This window comes from Nipponia nippon, unplaced genomic scaffold (genome assembly GCF_047370975.1).
Source record: "Nipponia nippon isolate SJK-2023a ecotype South Korea unplaced genomic scaffold, ASM4737097v1 scaffold_29, whole genome shotgun sequence".
Lineage (NCBI taxonomy): Eukaryota > Metazoa > Chordata > Aves > Pelecaniformes > Threskiornithidae > Nipponia > Nipponia nippon.
The window spans coordinates 819156-838222 of NW_028262346.1; the positions used below are offsets into that span (position 1 = coordinate 819156).

The following is a 19067-nucleotide window of genomic DNA, read 5'->3' on the forward strand; positions in this document are numbered from 1 at the left end:
GTGGACGTCCACACCCCTCACTCCAGCCCAAATTGTGAGTAATTATAGTGAGACCATGAATGACACTTGGGGTGATAGTGGAATGGGGCCAATTCAATTTCCTGCTGTGGGGCAATATTGTTTAAATCGTACTCAAAAGGGAGGGGTCTATGTGGGAGAAAGCAAGTGCCAATGGACACTTACAAACAAGTTGGTAAATGCAAATAGGGGTATCTCCATATGGGTGTGGCTTGATAATGCTGGACACAGTCGAGGGTTCAAAGGGTACTGGGCAAATAAAAACAAAATGTTAATTCTCCAACAATCTAGGGACCACGTCTACAAGGAAACCTGCAAATGGAAAAACAACTCCAGGGCCTGGTATTGCGCCGGCTGGATGAATAATAACCCAACCGTCCTTTTTAGCCCCGTGGACAATGATAAAACAATGTATTTCCAGTTCCCCGAGGATGCAGCGGGACCATTTGCCAACGGGGCCACAGCTAAAAGGGGCTATTATTGGATTTGTGGACATACCGCCTATAAATGACTGCCAGCGCATTGGTCAGGGGTCTGTTATGTGGGAATTATCCGGCCTTTATTCCTCCTTCTTCCAGAAACGGGTGGCTCTCAGTTGGGGATAAGATTGTACGATAATCTGGAAGACGGAAAGATTGCCCGCCGCAAGCGAGCTGTTGAGGTGAACGTAGGCGGAACACAAAAATGGGGGGAAAATGAGTGGCCTCCTGAAAGAATAATCCAACATTACGGGCCTGCCGCCTGGAACCCCAATGAACCGATAGCAGGGGCGAGGGAACCAGTCTATAATTTGAACCGTATAATCCGATTACAAGCGGTTTTAGAAATTGTTACCAATAAAACCGCCAACGCTACAGATCTTTTAACTCAGCAGTCTCAACAAATGCGCACGGCACTCCTTCAACACCGCATGGTTTTAGATTATTTACTGGCTGAAGAAGGAGGGGTATGTGGGAAAGTAAATGTCTCTAACTGTTGTTTAGAAATAGACGATGTAGGCGAGGTAGTCCTCCAATTAACCAAAGACATTAGAAAAATAGCCCACGTCCCCGTCCAGGCCTGGAACGGTTGGAATGGTAATCTGTGGTCCTGGCTGCCGGGGGCACCCTGGGTGAAACAGTTGCCGTTATATTTGTTATGTGCGTTTGCCACTTTAATGTTTTTACCCTGTATAATACCCTGCTTTGTTCAGCTAATACGACATGTGGTATCTAATATGCAGTTCATACCTACCACCTCACCCGATGGCATAAAACGAATCTGTGCCGTTCGCCGGGCAGAACCCACTACAATAACCATTGTTTAGACCTCTTTAAAAAAAAAAAAAAAAAAAAGGAAATTGCATATTCCTACCCATGTCATACTCACCGGTTCTTCTGTACTTGTTATAATGGTGAACTACCTCACCCAATGGATTTCTCAGGGTTGTTCTATAAAGTTGAACATTGTTAAACTTAGAAAGGTTAAGGAAAAAGAGTGTTTACATTGGACAGTGTTCCTGTTTGTTTGTTTGTTTGCAATTGAGCACTCTCTTAACATGTCCCATGTCACCTTTCTCCTCCACACCTCCCCTTTTTCTCTGCTTCTGTCTCCACCTCTGCTCTGTCCCCTCTCTCTCTCTCTCTTCCCCTTCCCACCTCTCCTACCACTGTGAAGACTGCAATGTCGAGCCACGGGGTGGTGTCGAGGACTGTTATGGAACCAGAATTGTCTCGACATTGCCGTTCTACCGCCATCTTCTGGCTTCGACATCCAGCCCCCGACGAAACCATCACAGGACGCCCGCGCAGAGACCAGGGCACGAAAGGCGGGACCATGAACTGCACGTACGCCTGCGCAGAGACCAGGGCGCGAAAAGCAGAAGCGCAAACTGCACGTACGCAGACCCGTTCTGCGCATGTGCGTGGCCCTATAAAAGGACCGCGAGCACCTTTTGAGGTCCTCTTTTTCTTCTCCTCCTACCCTGCGCGCTCCTTGGAAGCTGCTCCTGCAAACACAGAGGCTGGACCGACTGGACCTTTGATCGACGGGATAACGCCGGACCCGGAGTGGCAGTAGCTAGTTCCCCTACGTGGCTCTCTTCTCACCCTCCTGAGCACGCTCTTTCTCTCGTTTTTCTCTCTCTCTTTCTTTTTCCCCCCTGTCTCCCTACCCGGTCCTCACCCCTTCGTTCACCAAAATAAAGTCAAAAGGTTGTACAGCATTTGACCTCGTTTGCGTCTTAATCTCGTCCTTGGGATCGTATCGAAACCTCCCCCGACATTGGATCGGGACATTTAATTGGCGTCACGGACAGGATCCCCTGAGACGAGAGGGCCATACTACCTTGTTGTGGTGTGCTGTGTGATTGTGGGTGAACGAGACGTACGAGCAAGTAGGAAGCGAGTGCGGAGTTCTGATCCGCGGTTCTGCTCTCCCGCGAGGGAAGCAGCCGGAGACGAACGAAGCGAGAGGAGGGAGTGAATGTTGGTTCTTCTTTGTGCATAACTTACTTACTAGTGTACGGTTTGGCCTCCTGGGAGCGCATAGGGGAAACTTGGATACTGAAGCGTGACCCTCTCAGGACGAGATCCCCTTTGTAAGTGATGGCCGCCCGAAAGGCAGTCGATGTTTGTGACCATGTGCTTTCGCTGGATGAAGGGACAAAGAAATTGTATGGCCTCTTGGAGGCGCACCGGTCTCGCCCCAGGGACAAGACTGGGCAAGGGAACACTGGTTTCGGTTGCGGAGTGTGGTGCACAGAATAAGTATATTGCAGAAGGGGGCTAAGGTTAAGAGGGGGAAAGGAAAGGCTATAATTTGTGCGGTGTTAGGAGCGAGTTTGGCCTCCGCCACGGCGGAGGAGAAAAAGCAGAGGTCTTGTCGGACAGATACGGTGGTGAACTCCCTGCAAACGGTAATAAAAACCCTGCAGGAACAGTTGGAGGAGGAGAGGCGCCAAAATGCGATACTAAAAAATGAGTTGAAAAATCAACTTTTAATGGAAGCGGATACACTGCCGCGGGCAGAAACAACGCCCGCGGAGAAGGGGATGCGGCAGATTTACCCCCAGGGGGATTTGCAAAGAGCCAAAGAGGCCGTGGAGAGCCTCCCCCACATGTACCCGCTGATCAAAACGGAGTATGTGTACGAGGATGAGGGTGACAATCGTCCCCAAGTTATTACTAAAGAGGTCCCGTTTACCGCAACTGAATTGGCAAAGCTGAGAAAGGACTTTGGGAGGACTACAAAGGAATCGGAGACCGAATACGTGTGGAGAGTGTCTTTGTCGGGGGGGGGGGGTATGGGATCTTGCTGTCAGAAAAGGAGGCGGAAGGGTATTGGGGTCCGGGTGTGTTTTTAACTACGGGCGATCTCCGAGCCCCGTGGTCTTTGACCCAGAGAGCCGTGTACTGGGCAGGGGGGTTGAGCCCCTTGGAGAGGGGAGACCCCTTAGCTATAAGGGGCACGGTAGATCAATTAGTAGAGAGTGTGCAAAAGGCGGCGTGCCTTCAGATGATGTATGACCGGGAGCTCAAGCCCCACCTGGGCTCCCCAATGTTAATGCCTGTAGACCCGGAGAGAATGACTCCCCTGATACGGGGACTTCCCGACTCCCTGAAACCCATTGGGATCCAATTGCAAGGGCGGATTTATAACATCCCCGGGGGAGAAAGAATTGCAGCCGCTCGGGAGCGGATAACGCCCCCTGACTACCGGCGGCTAGGAAAGAAAGTACGGACATGGGGGGAGGTGGCTCAGGAGTTAATTGGTTTTGGGAGGAAGTACGGCCCTGTTGGTGGACCACGAGTTAGTGGGCGGCAGTCACCCCTTGGGAGCGGCCGGGACCCGACCGGGAAAGGAAAGCCCCCGAGCCGACAGGGACTGTGGCAGTTGGGGCTCCAGAAAGGCGTTCCCCGAGATTTAATGGACGGGCTCCCAACCAAGAAATTGGAGCAGCTCATGCGGAGATGGTCAGAGCAAGGGGCCACTTCGAGGCCAACTCCTAGCACCCCACCCCTGATAAACTTTGGGGAGAAACCAGCCGGGGGTAGAAAAGACAGCGGAGAACTAAAACCTCCGCCCCCTGAAGGTGAGGGGGAGGACGGAGGGTGTATGTTCATAAGACAGCTCACCTGCAATGCAAAGGGAGACTTGCTGCTCACGGTAGCGGTAGGACCAAAGAAAAGACCGGTAACCTTTTTAATCGACACGGGGGCACAAATTACTGCACTGAGGCGAACAGAAGCGGAACGATGTGGGATCTCGGTACCCTCTAGAAACGTGATTGTTTCAAATGCTCTGGGAAAAACACAATCGGTACCTATGACCCCAGTGTCACTATGGTTACCAGGGGAGGACGGCCCTGTTAATACTATGGTGGCCATAGGATCTTTCCAAATGAATCTCTTGGGCATAGACGTTTTAAAGGGCAGACAGTGGCGCGACGTCCAGGGAAACTTGTGGTCTTTCGGCGTCCCCCGGATCAGGCGGTTAGCCGAAGCCCCCGGCGCGGGGGTGCGCCTGTTGCAAACGGCGCCTGCCCTCCCCCCTTCCAAACTGACAAACGCAAAACCCTACCCGCTACCGATAGGAGCCAGGGACGGAATCGCGCCAGTGCTGGAGGACTTAAAGAGGCAGGGGATTGTAGTTCCCACTCACTCCCCCTTTAACTCCCCGGTATGGCCAGTCCGAAAACCAAACGGCAAATGGAGGTTAACAGTAGATTACCGGAGGCTCAGTGCCAACACCGGCCCATTAACAGCCGCTGTGCCGAACATTGCCGAGCTCATAGCCGCCATTCAAGAGCAATCACACCCTATTATGGCGACTATTGACGTTAAAGACATGTGCTTTATGGTCCCCCTGCAGCCGCAGGACCCGGACCACTTTGCCTTTACCTGGGGGCGGCAACAGTACACCTTTACACGGCTCCCTCAGGGATACAAGCACCCCCCCCACTTTAGCCCACCACGCTCTAGCACAGGAGCTGGAAGCAACTCCCATAAGGGCGGGGGTGAAGATTTACCAATGCATAGCAAAATTCACGCTAAATGGACTGTTCCTTCCTTCTGACCCGAGAAGCGAGTTTGCTTCTACTTTTGTTTTTCAGGAGGGAGCAGCCGATCCGGACACACACCACCCGAAGATCAGGATGCGCACGTTATTCGTGGTTATACTAGTTTGGGAATGTACCTATAAAAGCAGCGGAGGACTAATTCCTTCACCCTCCCCTGACCCGTTTGATCCCTTTAAGGACAATGAATCGGTATTATTAGCCAAAGCTGTAAGCCAAGCTTTTAATTTAAGTCATTGCTGGGTTTGCGGGGGACCTCTGGGGCTGTCAAGTTGGCCGTGGACGTCCACACCCCTCACTCCAGCCCAAATTGTGAGTAATTATAGTGAGACCATGAATGACACTTGGGGTGATAGTGGAATGGGGCCAATTCAATTTCCTGCTGTGGGGCAATATTGTTTAAATCGTACTCAAAAGGGAGGGGTCTATGTGGGAGAAAGCAAGTGCCAATGGACACTTACAAACAAGTTGGTAAATGCAAATAGGGGTATCTCCATATGGGTGTGGCTTGATAATGCTGGACACAGTCGAGGGTTCAAAGGGTACTGGGCAAATAAAAACAAAATGTTAATTCTCCAACAATCTAGGGACCACGTCTACAAGGAAACCTGCAAATGGAAAAACAACTCCAGGGCCTGGTATTGCGCCGGCTGGATGAATAATAACCCAACCGTCCTTTTTAGCCCCGTGGACAATGATAAAACAATGTATTTCCAGTTCCCCGAGGATGCAGCGGGACCATTTGCCAACGGGGCCACAGCTAAAAGGGGCTATTATTGGATTTGTGGACATACCGCCTATAAATGACTGCCAGCGCATTGGTCAGGGGTCTGTTATGTGGGAATTATCCGGCCTTTATTCCTCCTTCTTCCAGAAACGGGTGGCTCTCAGTTGGGGATAAGATTGTACGATAATCTGGAAGACGGAAAGATTGCCCGCCGCAAGCGAGCTGTTGAGGTGAACGTAGGCGGAACACAAAAATGGGGGGAAAATGAGTGGCCTCCTGAAAGAATAATCCAACATTACGGGCCTGCCGCCTGGAACCCCAATGAACCGATAGCAGGGGCGAGGGAACCAGTCTATAATTTGAACCGTATAATCCGATTACAAGCGGTTTTAGAAATTGTTACCAATAAAACCGCCAACGCTACAGATCTTTTAACTCAGCAGTCTCAACAAATGCGCACGGCACTCCTTCAACACCGCATGGTTTTAGATTATTTACTGGCTGAAGAAGGAGGGGTATGTGGGAAAGTAAATGTCTCTAACTGTTGTTTAGAAATAGACGATGTAGGCGAGGTAGTCCTCCAATTAACCAAAGACATTAGAAAAATAGCCCACGTCCCCGTCCAGGCCTGGAACGGTTGGAATGGTAATCTGTGGTCCTGGCTGCCGGGGGCACCCTGGGTGAAACAGTTGCCGTTATATTTGTTATGTGCGTTTGCCACTTTAATGTTTTTACCCTGTATAATACCCTGCTTTGTTCAGCTAATACGACATGTGGTATCTAATATGCAGTTCATACCTACCACCTCACCCGATGGCATAAAACGAATCTGTGCCGTTCGCCGGGCAGAACCCACTACAATAACCATTGTTTAGACCTCTTTAAAAAAAAAAAAAAAAAAGGAAATTGCATATTCCTACCCATGTCATACTCACCGGTTCTTCTGTACTTGTTATAATGGTGAACTACCTCACCCAATGGATTTCTCAGGGTTGTTCTATAAAGTTGAACATTGTTAAACTTAGAAAGGTTAAGGAAAAAGAGTGTTTACATTGGACAGTGTTCCTGTTTGTTTGTTTGTTTGCAATTGAGCACTCTCTTAACATGTCCCATGTCACCTTTCTCCTCCACACCTCCCCTTTTTCTCTGCTTCTGTCTCCACCTCTGCTCTGTCCCCTCTCTCTCTCTCTCTTCCCCTTCCCACCTCTCCTACCACTGTGAAGACTGCAATGTCGAGCCACGGGGTGGTGTCGAGGACTGTTATGGAACCAGAATTGTCTCGACATTGCCGTTCTACCGCCATCTTCTGGCTTCGACATCCAGCCCCCGACGAAACCATCACAGGACGCCCGCGCAGAGACCAGGGCACGAAAGGCGGGACCATGAACTGCACGTACGCCTGCGCAGAGACCAGGGCGCGAAAAGCAGAAGCGCAAACTGCACGTACGCAGACCCGTTCTGCGCATGTGCGTGGCCCTATAAAAGGACCGCGAGCACCTTTTGAGGTCCTCTTTTTCTTCTCCTCCTACCCTGCGCGCTCCTTGGAAGCTGCTCCTGCAAACACAGAGGCTGGACCGACTGGACCTTTGATCGACGGGATAACGCCGGACCCAGAGTGGCGGTAGCTAGTTCCCCTACGTGGCTCTCTTCTCACCCTCCTGAGCACGCTCTTTCTCTCGTTTTTCTCTCTCTCTTTCTTTTTCCCCCCTGTCTCCCTACCCGGTCCTCACCCCTTCGTTCACCAAAATAAAGTCAAAAGGTTGTACAGCATTTGACCTCGTTTGCGTCTTAATCTCGTCCTTGGGATCGTATCGAAACCTCCCCCGACATTGGATCGGGACATTTAATTGGCGTCACGGACAGGATCCCCTGAGACGAGAGGGCCATACTACCTTGTTGTGGTGTGCTGTGTGATTGTGGGTGAACGAGACGTACGAGCAAGTAGGAAGCGAGTGCGGAGTTCTGATCCGCGGTTCTGCTCTCCCGCGAGGGAAGCAGCCGGAGACGAACGAAGCGAGAGGAGGGAGTGAATGTTGGTTCTTCTTTGTGCATAACTTACTTACTAGCGTACGGTTTGGCCTCCTGGGAGCGCATAGGGGAAACTTGGATACTGAAGCGTGACCCTCTCAGGACGAGATCCCCTTTGTAAGTGATGGCCGCCCGAAAGGCAGTCGATGTTTGTGACCATGTGCTTTCGCTGGATGAAGGGACAAAGAAATTGTATGGCCTCTTGGAGGCGCACCGGTCTCGCCCCAGGGACAAGACTGGGCAAGGGAACACTGGTTTCGGTTGCGGAGTGTGGTGCACAGAATAAGTATATTGCAGAAGGGGGCTAAGGTTAAGAGGGGGAAAGGAAAGGCTATAATTTGTGCGGTGTTAGGAGCGAGTTTGGCCTCCGCCACGGCGGAGGAGAAAAAGCAGAGGTCTTGTCGGACAGATACGGTGGTGAACTCCCTGCAAACGGTAATAAAAACCCTGCAGGAACAGTTGGAGGAGGAGAGGCGCCAAAATGCGATACTAAAAAATGAGTTGAAAAATCAACTTTTAATGGAAGCGGATACACTGCCGGGGGCAGAAACAACGCCCGCGGAGAAGGGGATGCGGCAGATTTACCCCCAGGGGGATTTGCAAAGAGCCAAAGAGGCCGTGGAGAGCCTCCCCCACATGTACCCGCTGATCAAAACGGAGTATGTGTACGAGGATGAGGGTGACAATCGTCCCCAAGTTATTACTAAAGAGGTCCCGTTTACCGCAACTGAATTGGCAAAGCTGAGAAAGGACTTTGGGAGGACTACAAAGGAATCGGAGACCGAATACGTGTGGAGAGTGTCTTTGTCGGGGGGGGGGTATGGGATCTTGCTGTCAGAAAAGGAGGCGGAAGGGTATTGGGGTCCGGGTGTGTTTTTAACTACGGGCGATCTCCGAGCCCCGTGGTCTTTGACCCAGAGAGCCGTGTACTGGGCAGGGGGGTTGAGCCCCTTGGAGAGGGGAGACCCCTTAGCTATAAGGGGCACGGTAGATCAATTAGTAGAGAGTGTGCAAAAGGCGGCGTGCCTTCAGATGATGTATGACCGGGAGCTCAAGCCCCACCTGGGCTCCCCAATGTTAATGCCTGTAGACCCGGAGAGAATGACTCCCCTGATACGGGGACTTCCCGACTCCCTGAAACCCATTGGGATCCAATTGCAAGGGCGGATTTATAACATCCCCGGGGGAGAAAGGATTGCAGCCGCTCGGGAGGGGATAACGACCCCTGACTACCGGCGGCTAGGAAAGAAAGTACGGACATGGGGGGAGGTGGCTCAGGAGTTAATTGGTTTTGGGAGGAAGTACGGCCCTGTTGGTGGACCACGAGTTAGTGGGCGGCAGTCACCCCTTGGGAGCGGCCGGGACCCGACCGGGAAAGGAAAGCCCCCGAGCCGACAGGGACTGTGGCAGTTGGGGCTCCAGAAAGGCGTTCCCCGAGATTTAATGGACGGGCTCCCAACCAAGAAATTGGAGCAGCTCATGCGGAGATGGTCAGAGCAAGGGGCCACTTCGAGGCCAACTCCTAGCACCCCACCCCTGATAAACTTTGGGGAGAAACCAGCCGGGGGTAGAAAAGACAGCGGAGAACTAAAACCTCCGCCCCCTGAAGGTGAGGGGGAGGACGGAGGGTGTATGTTCATAAGACAGCTCACCTGCAATGCAAAGGGAGACTTGCTGCTCACGGTAGCGGTAGGACCAAAGAAAAGACCGGTAACCTTTTTAATCGACACGGGGGCACAAATTACTGCACTGAGGCGAACAGAAGCGGAACGATGTGGGATCTCGGTACCCTCTAGAAACGTGATTGTTTCAAATGCTCTGGGAAAAACACAATCGGTACCTATGACCCCAGTGTCACTATGGTTACCAGGGGAGGACGGCCCTGTTAATACTATGGTGGCCATAGGATCTTTCCAAATGAATCTCTTGGGCATAGACGTTTTAAAGGGCAGACAGTGGCGCGACGTCCAGGGAAACTTGTGGTCTTTCGGCGTCCCCCGGATCAGGCGGTTAGCCGAAGCCCCCGGCGCGGGGGTGCGCCTGTTGCAAACGGCGCCTGCCCATCCCCCTTCCAAACTGACAAACGCAAAACCCTACCCGCTACCGATAGGAGCCAGGGACGGAATCGCGCCAGTGCTGGAGGACTTAAAGAGGCAGGGGATTGTAGTTCCCACTCACTCCCCCTTTAACTCCCCGGTATGGCCAGTCCGAAAACCAAACGGCAAATGGAGGTTAACAGTAGATTACCGGAGGCTCAGTGCCAACACCGGCCCATTAACAGCCGCTGTGCCGAACATTGCCGAGCTCATAGCCGCCATTCAAGAGCAATCACACCCTATTATGGCGACTATTGACGTTAAAGACATGTGCTTTATGGTCCCCCTGCAGCCGCAGGACCCGGACCACTTTGCCTTTACCTGGGGGCGGCAACAGTACACCTTTACACGGCTCCCTCAGGGATACAAGCACCCCCCCCACTTTAGCCCACCACGCTCTAGCACAGGAGCTGGAAGCAACTCCCATAAGGGCGGGGGTGAAGATTTACCAATGCATAGCAAAATTCACGCTAAATGGACTGTTCCTTCCTTCTGACCCGAGAAGCGAGTTTGCTTCTACTTTTGTTTTTCAGGAGGGAGCAGCCGATCCGGACACACACCACCCGAAGATCAGGATGCGCACGTTATTCGTGGTTATACTAGTTTGGGAATGTACCTATAAAAGCAGCGGAGGACTAATTCCTTCACCCTCCCCTGACCCGTTTGATCCCTTTAAGGACAATGAATCGGTATTATTAGCCAAAGCTGTAAGCCAAGCTTTTAATTTAAGTCATTGCTGGGTTTGCGGGGGACCTCTGGGGCTGTCAAGTTGGCCGTGGACGTCCACACCCCTCACTCCAGCCCAAATTGTGAGTAATTATAGTGAGACCATGAATGACACTTGGGGTGATAGTGGAATGGGGCCAATTCAATTTCCTGCTGTGGGGCAATATTGTTTAAATCGTACTCAAAAGGGAGGGGTCTATGTGGGAGAAAGCAAGTGCCAATGGACACTTACAAACAAGTTGGTAAATGCAAATAGGGGTATCTCCATATGGGTGTGGCTTGATAATGCTGGACACAGTCGAGGGTTCAAAGGGTACTGGGCAAATAAAAACAAAATGTTAATTCTCCAACAATCTAGGGACCACGTCTACAAGGAAACCTGCAAATGGAAAAACAACTCCAGGGCCTGGTATTGCGCCGGCTGGATGAATAATAACCCAACCGTCCTTTTTAGCCCCGTGGACAATGATAAAACAATGTATTTCCAGTTCCCCGAGGATGCAGCGGGACCATTTGCCAACGGGGCCACAGCTAAAAGGGGCTATTATTGGATTTGTGGACATACCGCCTATAAATGACTGCCAGCGCATTGGTCAGGGGTCTGTTATGTGGGAATTATCCGGCCTTTATTCCTCCTTCTTCCAGAAACGGGTGGCTCTCAGTTGGGGATAAGATTGTACGATAATCTGGAAGACGGAAAGATTGCCCGCCGCAAGCGAGCTGTTGAGGTGAACGTAGGCGGAACACAAAAATGGGGGGAAAATGAGTGGCCTCCTGAAAGAATAATCCAACATTACGGGCCTGCCGCCTGGAACCCCAATGAACCGATAGCAGGGGCGAGGGAACCAGTCTATAATTTGAACCGTATAATCCGATTACAAGCGGTTTTAGAAATTGTTACCAATAAAACCGCCAACGCTACAGATCTTTTAACTCAGCAGTCTCAACAAATGCGCACGGCACTCCTTCAACACCGCATGGTTTTAGATTATTTACTGGCTGAAGAAGGAGGGGTATGTGGGAAAGTAAATGTCTCTAACTGTTGTTTAGAAATAGACGATGTAGGCGAGGTAGTCCTCCAATTAACCAAAGACATTAGAAAAATAGCCCACGTCCCCGTCCAGGCCTGGAACGGTTGGAATGGTAATCTGTGGTCCTGGCTGCCGGGGGCACCCTGGGTGAAACAGTTGCCGTTATATTTGTTATGTGCGTTTGCCACTTTAATGTTTTTACCCTGTATAATACCCTGCTTTGTTCAGCTAATACGACATGTGGTATCTAATATGCAGTTCATACCTACCACCTCACCCGATGGCATAAAACGAATCTGTGCCGTTCGCCGGGCAGAACCCACTACAATAACCATTGTTTAGACCTCTTTAAAAAAAAAAAAAAAAAAAAAGGAAATTGCATATTCCTACCCATGTCATACTCACCGGTTCTTCTGTACTTGTTATAATGGTGAACTACCTCACCCAATGGATTTCTCAGGGTTGTTCTATAAAGTTGAACATTGTTAAACTTAGAAAGGTTAAGGAAAAAGAGTGTTTACATTGGACAGTGTTCCTGTTTGTTTGTTTGTTTGCAATTGAGCACTCTCTTAACATGTCCCATGTCACCTTTCTCCTCCACACCTCCCCTTTTTCTCTGCTTCTGTCTCCACCTCTGCTCTGTCCCCTCTCTCTCTCTCTCTTCCCCTTCCCACCTCTCCTACCACTGTGAAGACTGCAATGTCGAGCCACGGGGTGGTGTCGAGGACTGTTATGGAACCAGAATTGTCTCGACATTGCCGTTCTACCGCCATCTTCTGGCTTCGACATCCAGCCCCCGACGAAACCATCACAGGACGCCCGCGCAGAGACCAGGGCACGAAAGGCGGGACCATGAACTGCACGTACGCCTGCGCAGAGACCAGGGCGCGAAAAGCAGAAGCGCAAACTGCACGTACGCAGACCCGTTCTGCGCATGTGCGTGGCCCTATAAAAGGACCGCGAGCACCTTTTGAGGTCCTCTTTTTCTTCTCCTCCTACCCTGCGCGCTCCTTGGAAGCTGCTCCTGCAAACACAGAGGCTGGACCGACTGGACCTTTGATCGACGGGATAACGCCGGACCCAGAGTGGCGGTAGCTAGTTCCCCTACGTGGCTCTCTTCTCACCCTCCTGAGCACGCTCTTTCTCTCGTTTTTCTCTCTCTCTTTCTTTTTCCCCCCTGTCTCCCTACCCGGTCCTCACCCCTTCGTTCACCAAAATAAAGTCAAAAGGTTGTACAGCATTTGACCTCGTTTGCGTCTTAATCTCGTCCTTGGGATCGTATCGAAACCTCCCCCGACATTGGATCGGGACATTTAATTGGCGTCACGGACAGGATCCCCTGAGACGAGAGGGCCATACTACCTTGTTGTGGTGTGCTGTGTGATTGTGGGTGAACGAGACGTACGAGCAAGTAGGAAGCGAGTGCGGAGTTCTGATCCGCGGTTCTGCTCTCCCGCGAGGGAAGCAGCCGGAGACGAACGAAGTGAGAGGAGGGAGTGAATGTTGGTTCTTCTTTGTGCATAACTTACTTACTAGCGTACGGTTTGGCCTCCTGGGAGCGTATAGGGGGAACCTGGATACTGAAGCGTGACCCTCTCAGGACGACACCCCCCTTTGTAGGAATTTTTGGATATTAGTTTGTGTTTTGGCCTCCTGGGAGCGCATAGGGGAAACCTGGATACTGAAGCGTGACCCTCTCAGGACGAGATCCCCTTTGTAAGTGATGGCCGCCCGAAAGGCAGTCGATGTTTGTGACCATGTGCTTTCGCTGGATGAAGGGACAAAGAAATTGTATGGCCTCTTGGAGGCGCACCGGTCTCGCCCCAGGGACAAGACTGGGCAAGGGAACACTGGTTTCGGTTGCGGAGTGTGGTGCACAGAATAAGTATATTGCAGAAGGGGGCTAAGGTTAAGAGGGGGAAAGGAAAGGCTATAATTTGTGCGGTGTTAGGAGCGAGTTTGGCCTCCGCCACGGCGGAGGAGAAAAAGCAGAGGTCTTGTCGGACAGATACGGTGGTGAACTCCCTGCAAACGGTAATAAAAACCCTGCAGGAACAGTTGGAGGAGGAGAGGCACCAAAATGCGATACTAAAAAATGAGTTGAAAAATCAACTTTTAATGGAAGCGGATACACTGCCGGGGGCAGAAACAACGCCCGCGGAGAAGGGGATGCGGCAGATTTACCCCCAGGGGGATTTGCAAAGAGCCAAAGAGGCCGTGGAGAGCCTCCCCCACATGTACCCGCTGATCAAAACGGAGTATGTGTACGAGGATGAGGGTGACAATCGTCCCCAAGTTATTACTAAAGAGGTCCCGTTTACCGCAACTGAATTGGCAAAGCTGAGAAAGGACTTTGGGAGGACTACAAAGGAATCGGAGACCGAATACGTGTGGAGAGTGTCTTTGTCGGGGGGGGGGATGGGATCTTGCTGTCAGAAAAGGAGGCGGAAGGGTATTGGGGTCCGGGTGTGTTTTTAACTACGGGCGATCTCCGAGCCCCGTGGTCTTTGACCCAGAGAGCCGCGTACTGGGCAGGGGGGTTGAGCCCCTTGGAGAGGGGAGACCCCTTAGCTATAACGGGCACGGTAGATCAATTAGTAGAGAGTGTGCAAAAGGCGGCGTGCCTTCAGATGATGTATGACCGGGAGCTCAAGCCCCACCTGGGCTCCCCAATGTTAATGCCTGTAGACCCGGAGAGAATGACTCCCCTGATACGGGGACTTCCCGACTCCCTGAAACCCATTGGGATCCAATTGCAAGGGCGGATTTATAACACCCCCGGGGGGGGAGAAAGGATTGCAGCCGCTCGGGAGGGGATAACGACCCCTGACTACCGGCGGCTAGGAAAGAAAGTACGGACATGGGGGGAGGTGGCTCAGGAGTTAATTGGTTTTGGGAGGAAATACGGCCCTGTTGGTGGACCACGAGTTAGTGGGCGGCAGTCACCCCTTGGGAGCGGCCGGGACCCGACCGGGAAAGGAAAGCCCCCGAGCCGACAGGGACTGTGGCAGTTGGGGCTCCAGAAAGGCGTTCCCCGAGATTTAATGGACGGGCTCCCAACCAAGAAATTGGAGCAGCTCATGCGGAGATGGTCAGAGCAAGGGGCCACTTCGAGGCCAACTCCTAGCACCCCACCCCTGATAAACTTTGGGGAGAAACCAGCCGGGGGTAGAAAAGACAGCGGAGAACTAAAACCTCCGCCCCCTGAAGGTGAGGGGGAGGACGGAGGGTGTATGTTCATAAGACAGCTCACCTGCAACGCAAAGGGAGACTTGCTGCTCACGGTAGCGGTAGGACCAAAGAAAAGACCGGTAACCTTTTTAATCGACACGGGGGCACAAATTACTGCACTGAGGCGAACAGAAGCGGAACGATGTGGGATCTCGGTACCCTCTAGAAACGTGATTTTGTTTCAAATGCTCTGGGAAAAACACAATCGGTACCTATGACCCCAGTGTCACTATGGTTACCAGGGGAGGACGGCCCTGTTAATACTATGGTGGCCATAGGATCTTTCCAAATGAATCTCTTGGGCATAGACGTTTTAAAGGGCAGACAGTGGCGCGACGTCCAGGGAAACTTGTGGTCTTTCGGCGTCCCCCGGATCAGGCGGTTAGCCGAAGCCCCCGGCGCGGGGGTGCGCCTGTTGCAAACGGCGCCTGCCCTCCCCCCTTCCAAACTGACAAACGCAAAACCCTACCCGCTACCGATAGGAGCCAGGGACGGAATCGCGCCAGTGCTGGAGGACTTAAAGAGGCAGGGGATTGTAGTTCCCACTCACTCCCCCTTTAACTCCCCGGTATGGCCAGTCCGAAAACCAAACGGCAAATGGAGGTTAACAGTAGATTACCGGAGGCTCAGTGCCAACACCGGCCCATTAACAGCCGCTGTGCCGAACATTGCCGAGCTCATAGCCGCCATTCAAGAGCAATCACACCCTATTATGGCGACTATTGACGTTAAAGACATGTGCTTTATGGTCCCCCTGCAGCCGCAGGACCCGGACCACTTTGCCTTTACCTGGGGGCGGCAACAGTACACCTTTACACGGCTCCCTCAGGGATACAAGCACCCCCCCCACTTTAGCCCACCACGCTCTAGCACAGGAGCTGGAAGCAACTCCCATAAGGGCGGGGGTGAAGATTTACCAATGCATAGCAAAATTCACGCTAAATGGACTGTTCCTTCCTTCTGACCCGAGAAGCGAGTTTGCTTCTACTTTTGTTTTTCAGGAGGGAGCAGCCGATCCGGACACACACCACCCGAAGATCAGGATGCGCACGTTATTCGTGGTTATACTAGTTTGGGAATGTACCTATAAAAGCAGCGGAGGACTAATTCCTTCACCCTCCCCCGACCCGTTTGATCCCTTTAAGGACAATGAATCGGTATTATTAGCCAAAGCTGTAAGCCAAGCTTTTAATTTAAGTCATTGCTGGGTTTGCGGGGGACCTCTGGGGCTGTCAAGTTGGCCGTGGACGTCCACACCCCTCACTCCAGCCCAAATTGTGAGTAATTATAGTGAGACCATGAATGACACTTGGGGTGATAGTGGAATGGGGCCAATTCAATTTCCTGCTGTGGGGCAATATTGTTTAAATCGTACTCAAAAGGGAGGGGTCTATGTGGGAGAAAGCAAGTGCCAATGGACACTTACAAACAAGTTGGTAAATGCAAATAGGGGTATCTCCATATGGGTGTGGCTTGATAATGCTGGACACAGTCGAGGGTTCAAAGGGTACTGGGCAAATAAAAACAAAATGTTAATTCTCCAACAATCTAGGGACCACGTCTACAAGGAAACCTGCAAATGGAAAAACAACTCCAGGGCCTGGTATTGCGCCGGCTGGATGAATAATAACCCAACCGTCCTTTTTAGCCCCGTGGACAATGATAAAACAATGTATTTCCAGTTCCCCGAGGATGCAGCGGGACCATTTGCCAACGGGGCCACAGCTAAAAGGGGCTATTATTGGATTTGTGGACATACCGCCTATAAATGACTGCCAGCGCATTGGTCAGGGGTCTGTTATGTGGGAATTATCCGGCCTTTATTCCTCCTTCTTCCAGAAACGGGTGGCTCTCAGTTGGGGATAAGATTGTACGATAATCTGGAAGACGGAAAGATTGCCCGCCGCAAGCGAGCTGTTGAGGTGAACGTAGGCGGAACACAAAAATGGGGGGAAAATGAGTGGCCTCCTGAAAGAATAATCCAACATTACGGGCCTGCCGCCTGGAACCCCAATGAACCGATAGCAGGGGCGAGGGAACCAGTCTATAATTTGAACCGTATAATCCGATTACAAGCGGTTTTAGAAATTGTTACCAATAAAACCGCCAACGCTACAGATCTTTTAACTCAGCAGTCTCAACAAATGCGCACGGCACTCCTTCAACACCGCATGGTTTTAGATTATTTACTGGCTGAAGAAGGAGGGGTATGTGGGAAAGTAAATGTCTCTAACTGTTGTTTAGAAATAGACGATGTAGGCGAGGTAGTCCTCCAATTAACCAAAGACATTAGAAAAATAGCCCACGTCCCCGTCCAGGCCTGGAACGGTTGGAATGGTAATCTGTGGTCCTGGCTGCCGGGGGCACCCTGGGTGAAACAGTTGCCGTTATATTTGTTATGTGCGTTTGCCACTTTAATGTTTTTACCCTGTATAATACCCTGCTTTGTTCAGCTAATACGACATGTGGTATCTAATATGCAGTTCATACCTACCACCTCACCCGATGGCATAAAACGAATCTGTGCCGTTCGCCGGGCAGAACCCACTACAATAACCATTGTTTAGACCTCTTTAAAAAAAAAAAAAAAAAAAAGGAAATTGCATATTCCTACCCATGTCATACTCACCGGTTCTTCTGTACTTGTTATAATGGTGAACTACCTCACCCAATGGATTTCTCAGGGTTGTTCTATAAAGTTGAACATTGTTAAACTTAGAAAGGTTAAGGAAAAAGAGTGTTTACATTGGACAGTGTTCCTGTTTGTTTGTTTGTTTGCAATTGAGCACTCTCTTAACATGTCCCATGTCACCTTTCTCCTCCACACCTCCCCTTTTTCTCTGCTTCTGTCTCCACCTCTGCTCTGTCCCCTCTCTCTCTCTCTCTCTTCCCCTTCCCACCTCTCCTACCACTGTGAAGACTGCAATGTCGAGCCACGGGGTGGTGTCGAGGACTGTTATGGAACCAGAATTGTCTCGACATTGCCGTTCTACCGCCATCTTCTGGCTTCGACATCCAGCCCCCGACGAAACCATCACAGGACGCCCGCGCAGAGACCAGGGCACGAAAGGCGGGACCATGAACTGCACGTACGCCTGCGCAGAGACCAGGGCGCGAAAAGCAGAAGCGCAAACTGCACGTACGCAGACCCGTTCTGCGCATGTGCGTGGCCCTATAAAAGGACCGCGAGCACCTTTTGAGGTCCTCTTTTTCTTCTCCTCCTACCCTGCGCGCTCCTTGGAAGCTGCTCCTGCAAACACAGAGGCTGGACCTCGCTCCCCTCTTTTTCTTCTCCTCCTACCCTGCGAACTCCTTGGAAGCTGCTCCTGCGAACATAGAGGCTGGACCGACTGGACCTTTGATCGACGGGATAACGCCGGACCCGGAGTGGCGGTAGCTAGTTCCCCTACGTGGCTCTCTTCTCACCCTCCTGAGCACGCTCTTTCTCTCGTTTTTCTCTCTCTCTTTCTTTTTCCCCCCTGTCTCCCTACCCGGTCCTCACCCCTTCGTTCACCAAAATGAAGTCAAAAAGGTTGTACAGCATTTGACCTCGTTTGCGTCTTAATCTCGTCCTTGGGATCGTATCGAAACCTCCCCCGACATTGGATTGGGACAAGGAGTCGTACTCTATGTTAAGGAAAACCTCTTACACATCGAAATCAACTACAGTGATTGTGAGTGCTCTATTGAATGCCTCTGTGTTAGAATCAGAGGCGTCATCTCCAAGCAGGACCTTACAGTGGGCATCTGCTACCGACCTCCAAACCACGACGATAAAGCCGATGAAGCAATATTTGGGACACTAAGGCAAGCTTCTGGTCAACAGAACCTGGTTCTCATGGGTGACTTCAACTACGCAGACATTTGCTGGAAGAACAATACAGCAGCTTGCATGTCATCCATCAAGTTCCTGGAATGCGTAGGGGACTTTCCTCTTACAAATGTTAGCTGGGCTAACCAGGAAGGAGGCACTGCTGGACCTGCTATTCACAAACCAAGAAAACCTGCTGTGTAATATCTCGGTAAGTAACAACCTTGGCTGCTGTGATCACAGTATTGTGGAGTTCGGGATCCGGCTGAGCATGCTGAAGGTTAGCACCAAGACAAGGGTTCTAGATTTTAGAAGAGTAAACTTCAGCTCGCTCAGAGCTCCA

General features: G+C 51.3%; 1 protein-coding gene and 1 pseudogene across 12 annotated transcripts in view; one reads left to right on the top strand and one right to left on the bottom strand.

Annotated features, from left to right (window-relative positions):
* The window catches only part of CELF4 (CUGBP Elav-like family member 4), an 876733-nt gene that overhangs the window by 189182 nt on the left and 668484 nt on the right, over positions 1–19067 (bottom strand). The gene's annotated exons all lie outside the window — the stretch shown is intronic.
* Positions 13406–16685, top strand: LOC148054932 (uncharacterized; annotated as a pseudogene).